Genomic DNA, 17,430 nt, shown 5'->3' on the forward strand with positions numbered 1-17,430 from the left:
AATGTGGACCTGAACTCTTGCACAAGGAAATGCACTCAATTTAGCCTGTTAAATTCCCCCTCATTTGTGTCTAATCACAAGCTGTAATCTGATCTCTCCCTGTGTCACATGGCTGCCAGTGGCAGATAAACCCATTTGAAAACGCAGGGTGTTGATATGTCCGCTTCCATTAATCAGGAAGTAGAAACAGTGCAGATTTTAGGATCTTTATCAGCTGTAACAAAGAAATGTTTTTGTTTGAAGGTTATGCTGTTATGTAACCTTTAGAGCAGAGATGACGTTCTGAATTCAGGTCCACTTTAGGGGTTAAACCTCATGCTTTACACTTTAGAGGCGTTCCTCTCACGAGGTTAGCATCTAAGACCAAGTACCCACATAAAGATGGATCGGGGATCAGTGACGGCAAAAGATCGTTCCCTGATACATCTGCACAATTGTGCAAACATATACTATGAACGATGGTTTAAACAAATGGCAGCAAAGATCCCTCAGCGATCATATGTGGTTGTTGCCACTTGCCGCTATCCGAAAAGATCACAAAAACTATTTGTCACAGAAAAGTTCTGGTTGCGAAAAAGTTCCCTGAAAAATTAAGTTGTGGGTATGGTCTTTTTATATTACAAACCTCAAAGGTTTACTTTAAGAGGAAGGAGCACAATGTTCCTAGTACATGCTGTACACTGTGTGTGGTCACATTCATATGAAAACTGGAGGATTTGCTTCTATCATTCCATAGCCATGACACAATTGGCTAGGTCCTAAGTATCACGTATGCACAACTGTGCAATCTAAGCGTATCCTGTGAGGATAGGCTGGGTACATCACAACTGTAACCTCATCGCTACAACCGATCAAGTTTGTCAGTTGCCAGCGGGAACCAGCAGAAGAATACTGCTAGGAATCCCTACTAAACTGAAAACAGACCAACAGAAATCCTCCCTCCCCAACGATGAATCTTACAGGTCCCAACAGTTATGTGCAGGGCTGTGGAGTCAGAGTTGGAGCAATTTTGGGTACCTGGAATCGGAGTCGGTGGTTTCATAAACTGAGTCAGATGATTTTTGTACCAAATCCTTAGTTCTAGTAAGTATTAGACTAAGGAGCCAGAGTTGAGGAGTCGGAGTCTGAGACATTTTGGGTACCTGGAGTCGGAGTTGGAAACGGTGGATTCAAAAGCTGAGGAGTCTGAGTTGGATGATTTTTTTGTACAGACTCCACAGCCCTGGTTATGTGGCACCCGTCACCAGCAGTAGCAGAAGCTGCGACCCAAGCAGCAGCGATGGCAAGGTGGTGACAGATTGCAATGATGTGTATGCCAAACAGCCTAGGGAGAACAGACTGTCCATTCCAGCATTCATTTTCTATCAACTGTCAGCATCCACTGTGTCTGGAATAAACCACACAGGCCTGCAATCCACGCATCAGAACTGAAGCAATGGACCCGTTGGAAACCAACATGCTAACAAAGGAAAGAGATACCCAGGAGTGTGTATAATGCCGTGGGAGGACTGTGACAATACTTGTATCAGTGAATGCAACGTGGAAGTGGTAACGCTGCAGCATCCTTTTGTTTGTGGTCACTTTATTCCACATTTACCCAGGGCTGCTTATTTGTACAGTACTGTATATCCAGCACCATTCTTGTCTTAATGTTATCAGGCATCAGCTCACCTACAACCAGCCTGAAGAGAGCAGCAGACCATGGGTTTCACACTGACATATGATGCATGCACCGCTCACATTTACTAGAACAGAAGAAGTTTTATTTTGTCAGTGTTTACTATACCAGGCGTTTTTCCCATAGACTTATAATGGAGATTGGCCGGGACCTGGAGAGCTTTACTATATCTAAATGTTTACCATACCACAGTTTACTATAATGGGATTATACTGTATTGCACCACTTGTCTTTTCTCTGCTTTTTTTTTTATTGATTTCTCAGTTGCAGATATTGCAAGACTAATCTGTTCTGGAAATTAATTTCATTTTAAACATTTGATCAGGAGCCCTCCTTTAACCTTGCTTGTTTTGTCTAGACCCTGCATAGGTTTCATGTAAAAATCAGACTTTAGGAGTTCAAGCATAAGTATTCTGAGTAAACAATATTGCAAGCAGGGCTGTGGAGTCGGTACAAAAATCTTCCGACTCCGAAGTACCCAAAATGGCTCCGACTCCTCGACTGATTGCAAGTATATACTGGCCTTTAAAAAAAAAACAAAAAAAAAAAAAAGTACCTGAGGTGAACTTCTACAGTGTTCTCCCCAGGCTATTTAAAAACACACACACACACACACACACACACACACACACACACACACCTTCCCGCTGGGCGGACGCTTTGCCGACAGTAGCACGTGTGTCCCTCCCGCTGGGCAGACATTCAGCGGATCGTTCAGAAACAGCCTTATCAGTCCGCCGGCAGCGAAGTAGTATGTCGTGTGTACGCGCCTTTAGCCAGGTGCTCCACCCGGCTAATTTTGGTGAGCAACTGGCCGTCATTGGCATCAATACATCAGCTTCGATATGTCTCACCTCAGTAGGTAGTACTTGAGGATCTATGATATATGCTGGACTGCGCTCTCCACCGGTTTAAATCTACATTTGGAGGATCAATGGCAAGAGCTGATAAAAACAGGAGAATACATTTGTTGAGCACACTCTGGAGGAGTTCTTAAATGTTAAATCTCTGAGCTCTTCACTATGTATTCAAACACAACACTGTTCCTAACAGCCTCTGAACACCAAGTAAACATCTTGCATGCTCTGAAGAAGTCACGATGTAATAATCAAGGAATTTTGCTCCAAGACATTCCAACAGTCATCTTCCTGTTCTGCTTACCATCCCTTGTGAGCGGTTCACAAAAGTAGGACAAACAAGAAAATAAAAATTAATGCAAAACAAGGCAGAACTGTGCATTTTTAAGTGGCATCTAGTGAAAGAAAGCCCATACAGCGACAACAAATAAAAGACCTTCACTTGTACTGAATGCAGGTCCAGTATGCAGTGCCCCGGGGATGGTCTTCACATGTTTAGAGGGTTACACAGCCAAATGATGATGAAAAAAAAAAAAAAAAAAAAAAAAAAAAAAACCTTCAGATGCCTGTAAAATATTTCCCTGCATGGATTTTTCAAGCACTAGACAATACCACATGTAACCAAATGAAAATTTTATTGGTGGTGTCCTCCCAAACAGTAGTAAAGTCTCTACCAGTTTTATTGTTCTACAAATGAGATTTCTACCTGCCTGAGCATTGTTCCCATCACAGACAATACACTCCATCCATGAACATAACTTACCAGTTGCCTGGCTGTCCTGCTGATACTCTGCCTCTAATGCTTTTAGCCATAGACCCTGAACAAGCATGCAGCAGATCAGGTGTTTGACGTTGTCAGATCTGACAAGATTAGCTGCATGTTTGTTTCTGGCGATATACAGACACTACTGCAGCCAAATAGACCAGAAAGGCTGCCAGGCAACTGGTATTGGTAAAAAAGGAAATACATTTAGTAGCCTCCATATTCTTATTACAGTTGTCCTTCAAAGCAGACCTCAACTCAGAACGTCCTCTTTGCTCTGATACGCAACAGCATAATTACCCACTTGAGGACCACAGGCTTACACCCCCCTAGTGACCAGGCTATTTTTTATAATTAAGTGTTCTGCAGCTTTAATAGCTTGCTGCAGAGCCATACAATTGAGAACACATGGAAAAAAAAAAAAAAAAAAAAAAAAAAAACACACGCCACACCAAACATTTCTCTGGTGTGAACTAGCACATACAAACACATTAGTAAATCATTTTCAAACACTGGCACTTTTAAAAGCGCTCTTGGTACAGACCAGTCCTTAAAGAGTACCTGAACCTCAACCCCAAAAGCACAGTACGGCCATGCTCCAAGACTGTGGAGTCGGAACAAAAATCATACGACTCCAACTCAGACTCAGTTTATGAAACCACCGACTCCAACTGACTCCAGGTACCCAAAATAGCTCAGACTCCATAGCCCTGCACACTACTGCATGAAGGGGAGCATAACAACATATCCGACAAGTGGATATATTTCGGGGGTCCGTACAGAGCAATGGTGGGAGCCAGGAGGACATGGGGAGCCTCTGCAGGAACCAGAGGAAGGTACATCTTTTCTTTCTTACTCCACCTCAGGTAAAACTAAGGAGGCCGATTTACTAGAGATGGTCAATGAGATAATTCTCATTTGATGCCAAATTTGTTAACTTTATGCAGCTTGCAATTAGACCAAATGCAGTAGCTGCTCACAATTTGCATAAAATCGTCATCAAGTTAGCATCTCTCGGACTACTGCCACTATGTGCACACCTCAGAAAACCACGATTCCTGATCACTTCGAATGACAGTTTGGAAATCATATTGTATAGACACACTGCTCTGCTGCAAAACCTGTTCCGAGGAGGACAAGCAGGAGGTGTCCTGCCATCGGCACAACAGTGTCTACCAAGCAATTTAGGTCTTGGCTGATAGTGGAAGAAGAGAGGACTAGTGACACACACACACACACACACACACACTTTAGATTTTCAGATGAAACTATTACAAAGTGATCATTTTGGGAGACAAATATGCCAGGATGTAAATGTAGCAGGGCTGTGTAGTCGGTACAAAAATCATCCAACTTCAACTCAGTTTATGAAACCGACTCCAACTCCAGGTACCCAAAATTGCTCCAACTCCACAGCCCTGGAATGTAGCCTTTGACTACAAAAGGGATTAGATTGTAAGCTGGACGGACAGCTTGTGACCTGACTTGTACAATGTACTCTGTAAAGTGCTGCATAAAATACCAGCACTATATAAATGCACAATAATAAAATTATAATTTCAAGGAAGTCTTAACATTTCAATTGTTACCTAGTTCAAACCAGCAGACTCCCGGCCTGTGTAATTAAAGACTGCAGGATTTACTGCAGCGGCGTCTCACTTGCTGTGTACCAAAGCCCAGTTTCTGGACAGCAGTAGGTTGTTATAAACCAGAGCTCAGAAACCTAAACTCAAGAGTCCCATGTTGTGACACAGTATTCAGCAGCCAGAAAAAGCTACTGCATTGCGAGTCTGAAACTGAAGCTACACAAGCTAGATTAAACTTGGCCATGGTGAATGATAAAGAACAACCTGGCCAAGAATCTAACGTGTCTAGTGTGTGTACAGCGGCGCCCACAGTGTTCTCCCCAGAATTTTTTTCCAGCTGGTTGGCATGAAATAGTAGCCGGGTGGCATGAAAAAGTAGCCGGGTGGGGCGAGTTGAAAATGCAGGGCAACTGCTTACAGCATAGGAGGAGGTGAAGTGGTGAGCCGATGACAGCCGGGTGGTCACCAAATCTAGCCGGGTGGAGCACCCGGCTAAAAGAGACTGGGGAGAACACTGGCCCAACATTGCCTTAAAGAGACTGAAGTCTCCCGAAAATGAGGTCTTTATTATAAAAACCTCATTAACATTATTGTCCCTCTTAAAACCGCAGCAGAACAGCAGCTGAAAACCCCATCACCCCAAACTCACCCCTTAAAGGGAAGGTCCAAGCAAAATAAAAAAGAGTGTCACTTACCTGGGGCTTCTACCAGCCCCATGCAGCCATCCTGTGCCCTCGTAGTCACTCACTGCTGCTCCAGACCCCCGCAGGGAGCTTGCCGACCTCGGAGGTCGGCGGGCCACATTGCGTACATTTTTACGCATTCCCGCTAGTGCAGGAACATTAACACATACATTTTTACGCTTTACTGGTTCAATGCGTAAAAATGTACGCATTGAACCAGTAACGCATAAAAATGTATGTGTTATAATCCTGCACTAGCGGGAATGCGTAAAAATGTACGCAATGCGGCCCACCAACCTCCGAGGTCGGCAAGCTGCCTGCGGGGGACTGGAGCAGCAGTGAGTGACTACGAGGGCACAGGATGGCTGCATGGGGCTGGTAGAAGCCCCAGGTAAGTGACACTTTTTTTATTTTGCTTGGACCTTTCCTTTAAGGCTCATACACACATCAGACCATAGTCTTTGGAAAATGAAAGATTACAGACCAATTTTACCCCCTTCCATGTAGTATGAGAGCCATACCTACAGTCTTTTCTATGGAGCTGAAGTCCATCAGTAAAATATCCTTTGCCAGATGCTGCACACAAAGATGCTGTAGACATTCAAAAGATCAGTATCTGCAAAAGATCTGTTCCTGCAAAATGCATTCATAGTCTATGATATCTGCAGATCATCATACACATTCATCTGCAGATCAGATCCACCAGGATGGATTTTCAGATCTGCAGATGAATGTCAGTTAAACAAGGTGTGTATGATCTGCAGATATCATATAGACTATGAATGCATTTTGCAGGAACAGATCTTTTGCAGATACTGATCTTTTGAATGTCTACAGCATCTTTGTGTGCAGCATCTGGCAAAGATTTTTTTTTCTGATGGGGAGTTCAGCTCCATAGAAAAAGACTGAAGGTATGTGCTCTCATACTACATGGGTGGCAAGACTGGTCTGTGATCTTTCATTTTCCAAAGACTATAGTCTTATGTGTGTATGAGCCTTTACTCAGCAGGCAAAGTCTACGACTTTCTTGGTCGTGGATTTCGCTGCCACCTCTATGCACATCAAACAGCGCGTATCTCCGACTCTCCCCCACCACTCAGTGAAGGAACGATAAAGACAAAAGAAATACCGAGAGCCCAATATAGTGTAGTATGCAAAACAAGGGGTTGGAAATGAAAATTATTTAATGTATATATTCACAAACGTGGGTTACCTCCTAGGTAACCACTGTATAGGCAGGTGAGGAGATTAGACCTGTCCTCACTCAGGATTAAAAAAGTCGCTCTCTGTAGATAAGGAAATAAGGGGCAACACCCCTCCACCAGGGGTGGATATTGATAATGTAAGAGTGAACAGAGGCACCAGCAGTATAAAAGGTTCTAAAAGGCTTAAAATCCCTCAGGAGGTGGTGGTGGACTCGCCTCCCTGAAGCAGACAAGATACCATCAGTTTTATGACAACAGGTTTATTAATATACTCCAAAACTAACAGTGCAATGCGTTTCACGGGTATTTTCCCGCTTCCTCAGGCAATAAACAGATTGCCTGAGGAAGCGGGAACATACCCATGAAACGCATTGCACTGTTTGTTTTGGAGTATATTAATAAACCTGTTGTCATAAAACTGATGGTATCTTGTCTGCTTCGGGGAGGCGAGTCCACCACCACCTCCTGAGAGATTAAGCCTTTTAGAACCTTTTATCCTGCTGGCGCCTCTGTTCACCCTTACATCCTCAGTGAAGGAAGACAGAGGGGCGGGGGAGAGGCAGTGATCTAGGCTGATTGAAGTGCATAGAGGCAGAGCTGCACTGCTTCTATGCGGAAGGAGCCTGCGATGTACCCCCGTGGGTTTGGGGTGATTGAGGGGGATTTCAGCCACGGTTCTGCGCCGTTTTGAGAGGGACAATAATGTTAATTTGGGAGACTTCAGAGTCTCTTTAAAGAGGAGCTGTTAGGTATAAGGTCTCAGAGAAAAAAAAAAGAAAAAAAAAAATATCAGTAGCTAAATATTGGCTGTACTTAAATTACATATGCATTTCACTGGCCACGTTTGGATTGCACATAATTTTTATATAGTATTTGCAGAGAATGATGCTCCTGACAGCTCATGGCAGGTTCCATGTTTGTCTGTCTCCTATGAAGCCAATTGTGAGGTCATGTCCTCCCTGCTTCCTGATGATTCCACTCACAAAAAATATTGTAATGGACAACATTACTGTGCAGTGAATATTAATTAGCCATGTGGCTAGGAACAATAGCTCATGCAGTATACTCTGCTCTGTGATTTTTCAGTGCTGTGAGCTGGACTGCATTACAAGCTGCTGTAACATGAGCCTGTAACTTCTCACTAGCAGCCGAGGGGAGGACCCAAGGTGGGGAGAAGTAGCCCCAGAATGCTTTGCAGTATGTTATGCGGCATCTCGTCCTTTTAAGAGCTTGGGAATAACAGCCTTGCTGCTCAGCATACATCAAAAGTAAGCGAGATTTTTAACTTCAGTATTGCCTTTTTGGCTTCCTTCTAAACTGTTTAAAACTGGAGAATAGAGGTTTAAATTAGCTTTTGCAGCCTGACAGTTACTCTTTAAAGGACAACTGCAGTGAGATAGATATGCAGGATGGCATATTTATTCCCTTTCAATACCAGTTGCATGGCTGTCCTGCTGATCCTCTGCCGCTAATACTTTTAGCCATAGACCTTGACAAGCATGCAGAAGAGCTTAAAAAAGGAAAAAAATATGGCAGCCTCCATCACTCTCACCTGAGAGGGATATGGAGGTTTCCTTTTAAACAATGCCAGTTGCTTGTCAGTCCTGCTGATCTCTTAGGCTGCAGTAGTGGCTGAATCGCACACCTGAAACAAGCATGCAGCCAATCCTGTCTGACTTCAGTCAGAGCACCTGATCTGCATGCTTGTTCGGGGGCTGTGGCTAAAAGTATTAGTGACACAGGATCAGCAGGAGAGTCAAGCAACTGGTATTATTTTAAACATAAAAATCCATATCCTCAGTTTAGGTTCCCTTTAAAGCTAATGGGATTCCATATAAAAAAAAAAAAAAAAAAAAAAAAAAAAAAAAAAAGTCAGATACGCACCTAAGGAGAGGGAAGGCTCAGTCCTAATGAGCCTTCCCTCTCCTGGTGCCCTCCGTGCTGCGCTGGCTCCCCCCCGTTCACATCCCCCATCGAGGAGACTTCGGAAGTCTTCGGGAGCCAAGTCCTCCCGAAAACAGGCGGCTCCATACTGCACACGCGAGAGTGCGTCATAGTGGGCGTGCGCAGTGTAGAGCGGCCTGTCTTTGGAAGCACTCAGGCTCCCGAAGCATCCCTTCGGCCAGGATACAGCGGTATTTGAGCGAAACGGTCGAATACCGATATGGGGGAGCCAGCGCAACAGTGGGGACCAGGAGAGGGGATGCTCTATGGGACCCAGAGCCTGCCTCTCCTTAGGCGAGTATCTGAGTTGACTGACGAACACCAGCCATGTAGCTTTGTCCTGTATTGATTGCTACATCGATTGTAACGGTTCAGTCAACTTTCAAATAAATTTCTACTGAAATCTATTCAAATTCCAGGGGTGCAAAATGGTAAGATAATTAACAGCCACCGATAAGGGAGAATACCGATAACTGACAAACAGGTGTCTGTTGCAGACGTATATCTAGAATTATTGATGACAAGGCTAATTGAAGTGGAAACTTGGTAGGGTCAGATTTCTCCATTACACTTTCTAGGTAAGAGGTATAAATTTACTTTCTTGATGCATTCTGGGAAGCAGGTAGCCTGTAAACAATACCACCCTGGTCACCTCTCGAGTGATTGGGAATCAGAATAGTTTTTCAGATTGCCCAGCAAGCTCATGGTGAGCCAGAACTTCTAGGAGTATGTAAAAAAAAAAAAAAAAAAATCCCACCTTAAACACTATCCAGTGACCACCTGGACAAATCTGATACGAACGCTAGAATCCTTCTACTGGACTTTAGTACAATCTGCCCCATACTCTCCAGAAAAATTGTGGGGCTTGAGGTCCATCCCACCTTTCGCCTATGGCTCACAGACTTCTTGACCAATAGGTCCAAAATCGTCAATTTGGGGGATCTCTCTTCTCAACCGAAGAGCACCAACCACCCCTTACATCTGGGCTACGCTTCAGCCGGCTCCCATCTGGCCAGATGTTTTGGGCCATCCCCAGCAGGACATCAAGGCATGGAAACTTTTTTCCCCACCAGTCAACCTTCTGTACTCTCATGCTAAGTGCCCCACCCCCTCCTACGTGTCCCCCCCTCCCCAGCTCACTAACTCACACCACAGATTTTCAATTATATTCAGGTCTGGGGACTGAGAGGGCTATTCCAGAAGGTTGTACTTGTTCCTCTGCATGAATGCCTTAGTGGATTTTGAGCAGTGTTGAGGGTCGTTGTCCTGTTGAAAGATCCAGCTCCGGCGCAACTTCAGCTTTGTCACCGATTCCTGGACATTGGTCTCCAGAATCTGCTGATACTGAGTGGAATCCATGCGTCCCTCAACTTTGACAAGATTCCCAGTCCCTGCACTGGCCACACAACCCCACCACCATATTTTACTGTAGGTAGCAGGTGTTTTCATTGGAATGCTCTGCTTTTTCCTCCATGCATAACACCCCTTGTTATGCCCAAATAACTCAATTTTAGTTTCATCAGAGCTACAGCCATTTGCTCTGCCTCATTCAGGAAGCGCTCCCCGGACACAGGAGAGGGGATTTGGAGAGTAGAAACCCTTCGTTTTACCGCGGGATAGCAGCGATTTAGCAGGGGTTATATTTCTTAACATGTCTGCATGTTTTAAGGGATACTGTAGGGGGTCGGAGGAAAATGAGTTGAACTTACCCGGGGCTTCTAATGGTCCCCCGCAGACATCCTGCGTCCGAGCAGCCGCTCACCGATGCTCCGGCCCCGCCTCCGGTTCACTTCTGGAATTTCTGACTTTAAAGTCTGAAAACCACTGCGCCTGCATTGCCGTGTCCTCGTTCCCGCTGAGGTCACCAGGAGCATACTGCGCAAGCCCAGTATGGTCGGTGCCTGTGCAGTATGCTCCTGGTGACATCAGCGGGAGCGAGGACACGGCAACACAGGCACAGTGGTTTTCAGACTTTAAAGTCAGAAATTCCAGAAGTGAACCGGAGGCGGGGCCAGAGCATCGGTGAGTGGCTGCGTGGGCACAGGATGCCTGCGGGGGACCATTACAAGCCCCGGGTAAATTCAACTAATTTTCCCCCGACCGCCCTACAGTATCCCTTTAAAGAAGTAAATTTAAACTCGCTTCAGTCTCTTTAAATACTTTCTCATAATTGGATTCACCTGTGTATGTAGGTCAGGGGGTCACTGAGCTTACCAAGCCAATTTGAGTTCCAATAATTAGTTCTAAAGGTTTTGGAATCAATAAAATGACAACCGTGCCCAAATTTATGCATCTGCCTAATTTTATTAAAAAAATTATTGCACACTTTCTGTAAATCCAATAAACCATTTCACTTCTCAAATATCACTGTGCACATCTCCTATAGGATATAGTTGACTTATCGTAACAACCTATGATTTATACAGGAAAATCATAACCATTAACAGGGTTGCCCAAACTTTCACATCCCACTGTAATTACCTTCCTAGTTTCCTGACACTGATCGTTGTCTTTGGGGTTCCTCCCATTTCCTGGTTACTCACTTTCCAGAAGCTGCTCTGAGCAACGCCTCGCAATTCTAAACAGTACATACACAAGTTTCGAACTCCTCATGCGCTAGTAGTAGACTAGCGCATGAGGAGTTCGAAACTTGTGTTAGGGCACCCAGGAGTTCGAAACTTGTGTTAGGGCACCCAGCAGGAAACTTCAGAGGGAACGGTTCTCAGGTCCAAGCACCCTCTAGAGCACAAAGCATTGTGATTGGTCAATTAACGTGGGCGTAGTGTTCTACAAGGTATTGGAAAGCTAGCAGTTCACGAGGGTGCTGTCCACCCAATCACATTACCTTTATTTTCCCTTTAGGGCTTCCTGTTGGGTCCACTAAAGCAGACTTGCACCTTTTGCTGTGTATGCATGGTTTGGAACTTACTCCTGCGCCATTCTGTATCACTCAAGACATCCAGGAAAGTATTCCACAGGAGGAACCCAAAGACAACTAGCAGGATCAGGCAGAGAAGTAGATAATATATCCCCACCATGGGTTCTTTCATTTTTGACACCAATTTTCTTTTACCCCAATTCAGGGGTATTTTAGCTAGTTTCCCTTCAAAATTGGCCTTAGACAGTGGATATTAGATTATTATGAGAAGGACATAAGTAAATGACCTCTAGACAAAGACAAGACATAACATTTATCTTGTGCTTTTCTCCTGGCAGCTCTTCAGCTGCAGCCACTAGGACACGCTCTATAGGCAGTAGCAGTGTTAGTGAGTCTAGCCCAATGACTCCTTACTAAACAGATACTTACTGAACAGGATCAGATCCTGTGTTAACCATTACCCTATCCAACCTCTAGAAACCACTGTGGAAAATGCCAGATAAATGTACTGCGATAACCTCAAACGAGGAAAAACAACAAACACATAGCTTTTATAAAAGTAAGCAGCTGCTGAATACAATGTTTGAGCCCACAGCGAGTTCTGCTGCAAAGATCCGATCGCAAAACATAAAAGAGGGACTCTGCTCGTAAAGAGGGACATATGGGGGTCTGTGCAGATTGTTGACACGCAGCATCCAGTGAAGCATCTCATGCCTGACAAATCCCTGCACTAGAAGCAGCTGCGCCCGTCCGCACACCGCTGCACTTCTTATGTAAAAGTAAAACTTACAAAAACAAACAGCACGGGAGGGAGCGGAAAACAAGAAACACTTCACCCGCCCGCACTCAATTTAGTAGAAACTCACCTGTCTGTAGGTGGGCTATACCGCCATTGCCTTCTCAAAGTCGGCCCAGAGAAACACCACCAGTAACGTTCCCTTGCAGTTCCAGAGCTCGTCAGACCGCTACGAACTTCTCCCCGCCTGTTTCCGGTTCGGCATAGAAGAGCCTGCTAGGTTTGAAAAGCCTCTTGCGTCCAATAGCTGGGCTGTATTCAACTACAGCGTGTGAGGGAAGGGGACGGCTATTAGCTGAAAACGACATCACTCACGTTAACAAACTCCGCCTCTCGGGCCTGGTTGGCCAGTTTCGTAGAAGAGTTTCTGTTGCTTTGTTTTGTGTGATAATTAGATAAAAAGTTTCGGCGCGGCATCTACTGTAGTGTATTGAATTAGTTAAAACAATGTAAGTTGCTGTAAAGAAACGGACGAATTGAACTAAAATATGTATAGAATTAGACACCAAATATATGTGTGTCACTTAGACCAGCATAGGGCAAATGTTGACTTTTTCTTTTCTTTTTTATAGCAATAGGAATACCACCCCCCCCCCCCCTTATGTAAGTCCCTGTGACTTTAAAAACTTCAGAAATAAAGGACAGTAAAACAGCATTTGTTTTGAGCAAAAGCGCATTTGTCACACATCTTATGAAAGTTAATGGAAAATTGCACTTCTGCTAAGAGTAACCGTTCTGCGCTCACATTTTTGCATGCATGAGAAAAAAAAGTACTTCTTGCAGCATAAATTTGCTGATGGCATGCGATTCCCCATTCACTTTCATTAATTCCGGAGAAAAGTTAATAGAAAACGGGCCATGGGCCTTGATTTACTAACGAAGAGTGGGCTTAGCAGCGCGGGTTAAACTACGGAACGCATGCTGCCTCTGGTGCTATTGCGTAGCGTGTGCTCTTTGTTACGCTCGCTCCCTTGAAAACTGCACGATAGGATTTAGCGCGACCGTGATACTTCAACATTAATTAATGCAGTAACGGACGTTCTTGTTAAAGTATCATGGTCACACTACATCCTATTGCGCAGTTTTCAAGGGTGCGCGCATAACTTCAAAGAGCGCACGCTACATAACAGTACCAGAGGGAGTATGCGCTCCGTACCAGGGCCGGGCCGAGGCAGAGGCTGGAGAGGCTCCAGCCTCAGGGCGCAGTGTAGGAGGGGGCGCACAATTCATTCAGCTGTCATTCCCAATTGTGTTTGAAGCAGAAAGAAATAAGAAAAGGGGATACATGACAGTGACTGCAAGCCGGATAACTAGAGATTAAGGTGTTGGGGAGGTTGGGGGCCTTGGGGCACCTATTAATCTAATAGCAATCAGTGTGTAATGGCTGGGGTGGGAGGGATGGGGGGGCGCACTTTGGTGCCTCAGCCTTGGGTGCTGAAGGACCTTGTCCCGCCTCTGCTCCGTACTTTAACCCGCGTTGCTAAGCCCGCTAAATACGTTAGTGAATCAAGGCCCATGGCCCATATTCTATTAACTTTTCTTCTGAGTTTTCTCCAAAGAGATATTTTTTTTTAAATCTTACTAATAAAATAACTTTGATGAAAAATAAGTTTGATATTACTCTATATACTCGTGTATGAGCCTAATTTTTCAGCACAAAAATGTGCTGAAAAGTTACCCCCTTGGCTTATATGCGAGTCAGTGGGGCAGAACGATGGTGGAGCAGGCTTTGTTACTGGCAGTGGAGCGTAAGGATTATGCACTAGTGATCCTGCTCTTGCCAACTGGCTCCCTGCTGTGTCCGTGCTCCCCATCCCTTTCAACATGGTGTGCAGAGTATACTGCTCAAGACTACCTGTGTCCCCTGGCTTGTGAATCGGAGCATGCAAGCAAAGTGTCAGCGATACAATGATCGGGGATTTTTTCTGTGTGGCTATCGCTGTCTCTCATATCGTCAACGCCATCTAGTGGCGTCTTGAGACACAGCTGTATGACCCTGGGGCACATCTGTCTATGGGGAGGGGAGCTGACTTGCATTGGGGGCACATCAGGCTACTGTGGAGGGGGCTATATTGGATTGGGGGCTTATACGCGAGTCAATCACTTTTTCCTGGTTTTTGTGGGAAAAGTGGGTACCTCGGCTTATACGCGGGTCGGCTTATATATGCGCGTATATATGGTACTTTTTACCTACTTAGTACTTTTTCTCTTTAGGCTAGGGTTGTATCCTAGAAGTGTGCGTGTCATTCAATAACGTGGCACAGACAGTCAGGGGTGCAGCTAAGGTTTTGGTGGCCCCAAGCAGTCCATAACTTCAGGCCGCCCTCCATTAAAGAAGCGGCTCACTTCGCGCATCGCAGCGAAAAAATGGGTAGCCACACCACCAAAATGGTGAAAAATGGGCATAGCCAAAATATGATGTGGGTGGAGCCAAATACAGGTAGTCCCCAGTTTATTTATTTTAAGAATGTATATAGCGCCGACATATTACGCAGTGCTGTACAGAGTATATTGTCTTGTCACTAACTGACCCTCAATGGGGCTTACAATCTAGTCCCTACCATAGTCATATGTCTATCTCATGTAGTGTATGTATCATAGTCTAGGGCCAATTTAGGGGTAAGCCAATTAACTGTCTAATTAATTATCTGTATGTTTTTGGGATGTGGAAGAAAACCAGAGTTCCCGAAGGAAACCCACGCAGACACGGGGAGAACATACAAACTCTTGGCAGATGTTGATGTGGATGGGATTCAAACCGGGGAACCAGCACTGCAAGGCAAGAGTGCTAACCACTACACCACCATGCCACCCAACATATGAGAGGGGGTACATGTGGTGTCCTCAGTATAGCTAGCAAGCTATAGGTGTTGCAGTATATGATTGCAAGGTGGTGTGGTGCCCTCAGTATAGGTAGCTAGCTATAGGTCCCCCGCAGTACAGATAGCCCGTAGAGTTGCCCCCAGTATAGGTTAGATAGGTAGGTGCCCCCATATAGGTTAGATAGATAGGTGCCTCCAATATAGGTAGCCAGTATATTTGCCCCAGTAGTGGTTAGATAGGTAGGTGCCCCCATATAGGTTAGATAGGTAGGTGCCCACAGTATAGGTTAGATAGGTAGGTGCCCGCCGTATAGGCTAGTTAGGTAAGTGCCCACATTATAGTATAGATTAGATACAGTGGTTTGCAAAAGTATTTGGCCCCCTTGAAGTTTTCCACATTTTGTCATATTACTGCCACAAACATGAAGCAATTTTATTGGAATTACACGCGAAAGACCAATACAAAGTGGTGTACACGTGAGAAGTGAAACAAAAATCATACATGATTCCAATCATTAAAAAAAAAAAAAAAATAACTGCAAAGTGGGGTGTGCGTAATTATTCAGTGCTCTGAGTCAATACTTTGTAGAACCACCTTTTGCTGCAATTACAGCTGCCAGTCTTTTAGGGTATGTCTCTACCAGCTTTGCACATCTAGAGACTGAAATCCTTGTCTATTCTTCTTTGCAAAACAGCTCCAACTCAGTCCATAAAGGCCAACTTTGTGCAGTGCACGACTACCGGTAATAGTTGTCCTATGGACAGATTCCCCCACCTGAGCTCATAGTTCCCAACTGTCCCTCTTTTGGAGGGACAGTCCCTTTTTGGGAGCCCTGTCCCTCTGTCCCTCCTTCCTCCTCATTTGTCCCTCTTTCAGGACTTTGTCCCTCTTTCTATGTAAATATATGTATTTCTCTACTAAAAATGTGTTTGATTGACTCTAAACTTTATTCCCATCCTTTAAATTGATATATTACTAATTTAAAAATATTAATATGAAGGAAAATGAACCAGGATAGAGAGGACCAGTGTGGTGTGACTTATAAAATAACATATTTTTCTTAAGAAATCTTTATGATATGCGTGACTAGGGGTGTGCCGGGGGTGTGGCAGGGGCGTGGCTTAAGTGTCCCTCTTTCTCATCTCAAAAGGTTGGGAGGTATGTGAGCTGTAGATCTCTGCAGGTCGTCCAGAGTCACCATGGGCCTCTTGACTGCATTTCTGATTAGCGCGCTCCTTGTTCGGCCTGTGAGTTTAGGTGGACGGCCTTGTCTTGGTAGGTTTACAGTTGTGCCATACTCCTGCCATTTCTGAATGATCGCTTGAACAGTGCTCCGTGGGATGTTCAAGGCTTTGGAAATCTTTTTGTAGCCTAAGCCTGCTTTAAATTTTGAAATAACTTTATCCTTGACCTGTCTGGTGTGTTCTTTGGACTTTATGGTGTTGTTGCTCCCAATATTCTTTTAGACAACCTCTGAGGCCGTCACAGAGCAGCTGTATTTGAACTGACATTAGATTACAAACAGGTGCACTCTATTTAGTCATTAGCACTCATCAGGCAATGTCTAAGGGCAACTGACTGCACTCAGACCAAAGGGGGCTGAATAATTACGCACACCCCACTTTGCAGTTATTTATTTGTAAAAAAAAAATTGGAATCATGTGTGATTTTCGTTCCACTTCTCACGTGTACACCACTTTGTATTGGTCTTTCATTTGGAATTCCAATAAAATTGATTCATGTTTGTGGCAGTAATATGACAAAATGTGGAAAACTTCAAGGGGGCTGAATACTTTTGCACACCACTGTAGGCACTAGGCAGGTGCATGCAGTATAGGTTAGATAGGTAGGTGCACGCAGTATAGGTTAGATAGGTAGATGCCCTCAGTATAGGTTAGATAGGTATGAACATGCAGTATAGGTTAGATAGGTACGTATCCCTCAGTATAGATTAGATAGGTAGATGCCCCAAGTATAGATTAGATTAGGTAGGTGCATGCAGTAAAGGTTAGATAGGTAGGTACCCCTCAGTATAAGTTAGGTAGATGCCCCCAGTATAGATTACGTAGGCAGGTGCACACAGTATAGGTTTTATAGGCAGGTACCCCTCAGTATAGATTAGGTAAATGTACCCAGTATAGGTTAGTGCACGCAGTAAAGGTTAGATAGGTAGGTACCCCTCAGTATAGATTAAGTAGATGCCCCCAGTATAGGTTA

At 44.5% G+C, this 17,430-nt stretch overlaps 1 protein-coding gene across 1 annotated transcript in view; it reads right to left on the reverse strand.

The window, feature by feature from the left end:
* The window catches only part of LOC137527605 (protein bicaudal D homolog 2-like), a 95,557-nt gene extending 82,931 nt beyond the window's left edge, over nucleotides 1-12,626 (reverse strand). Inside the window, exon 1 of the mRNA XM_068248232.1 lies at nucleotides 12,461-12,626. The gene's annotated coding sequence lies outside the window, so the exon portion shown is untranslated. The remainder of the gene's footprint in view (nucleotides 1-12,460) is intronic.
* Between the last annotated feature and the right edge of the window lie 4,804 nt (nucleotides 12,627-17,430).

Source organism: Hyperolius riggenbachi, chromosome 8, assembly GCF_040937935.1.
Source record: "Hyperolius riggenbachi isolate aHypRig1 chromosome 8, aHypRig1.pri, whole genome shotgun sequence".
Taxonomy (NCBI): domain Eukaryota; kingdom Metazoa; phylum Chordata; class Amphibia; order Anura; family Hyperoliidae; genus Hyperolius; species Hyperolius riggenbachi.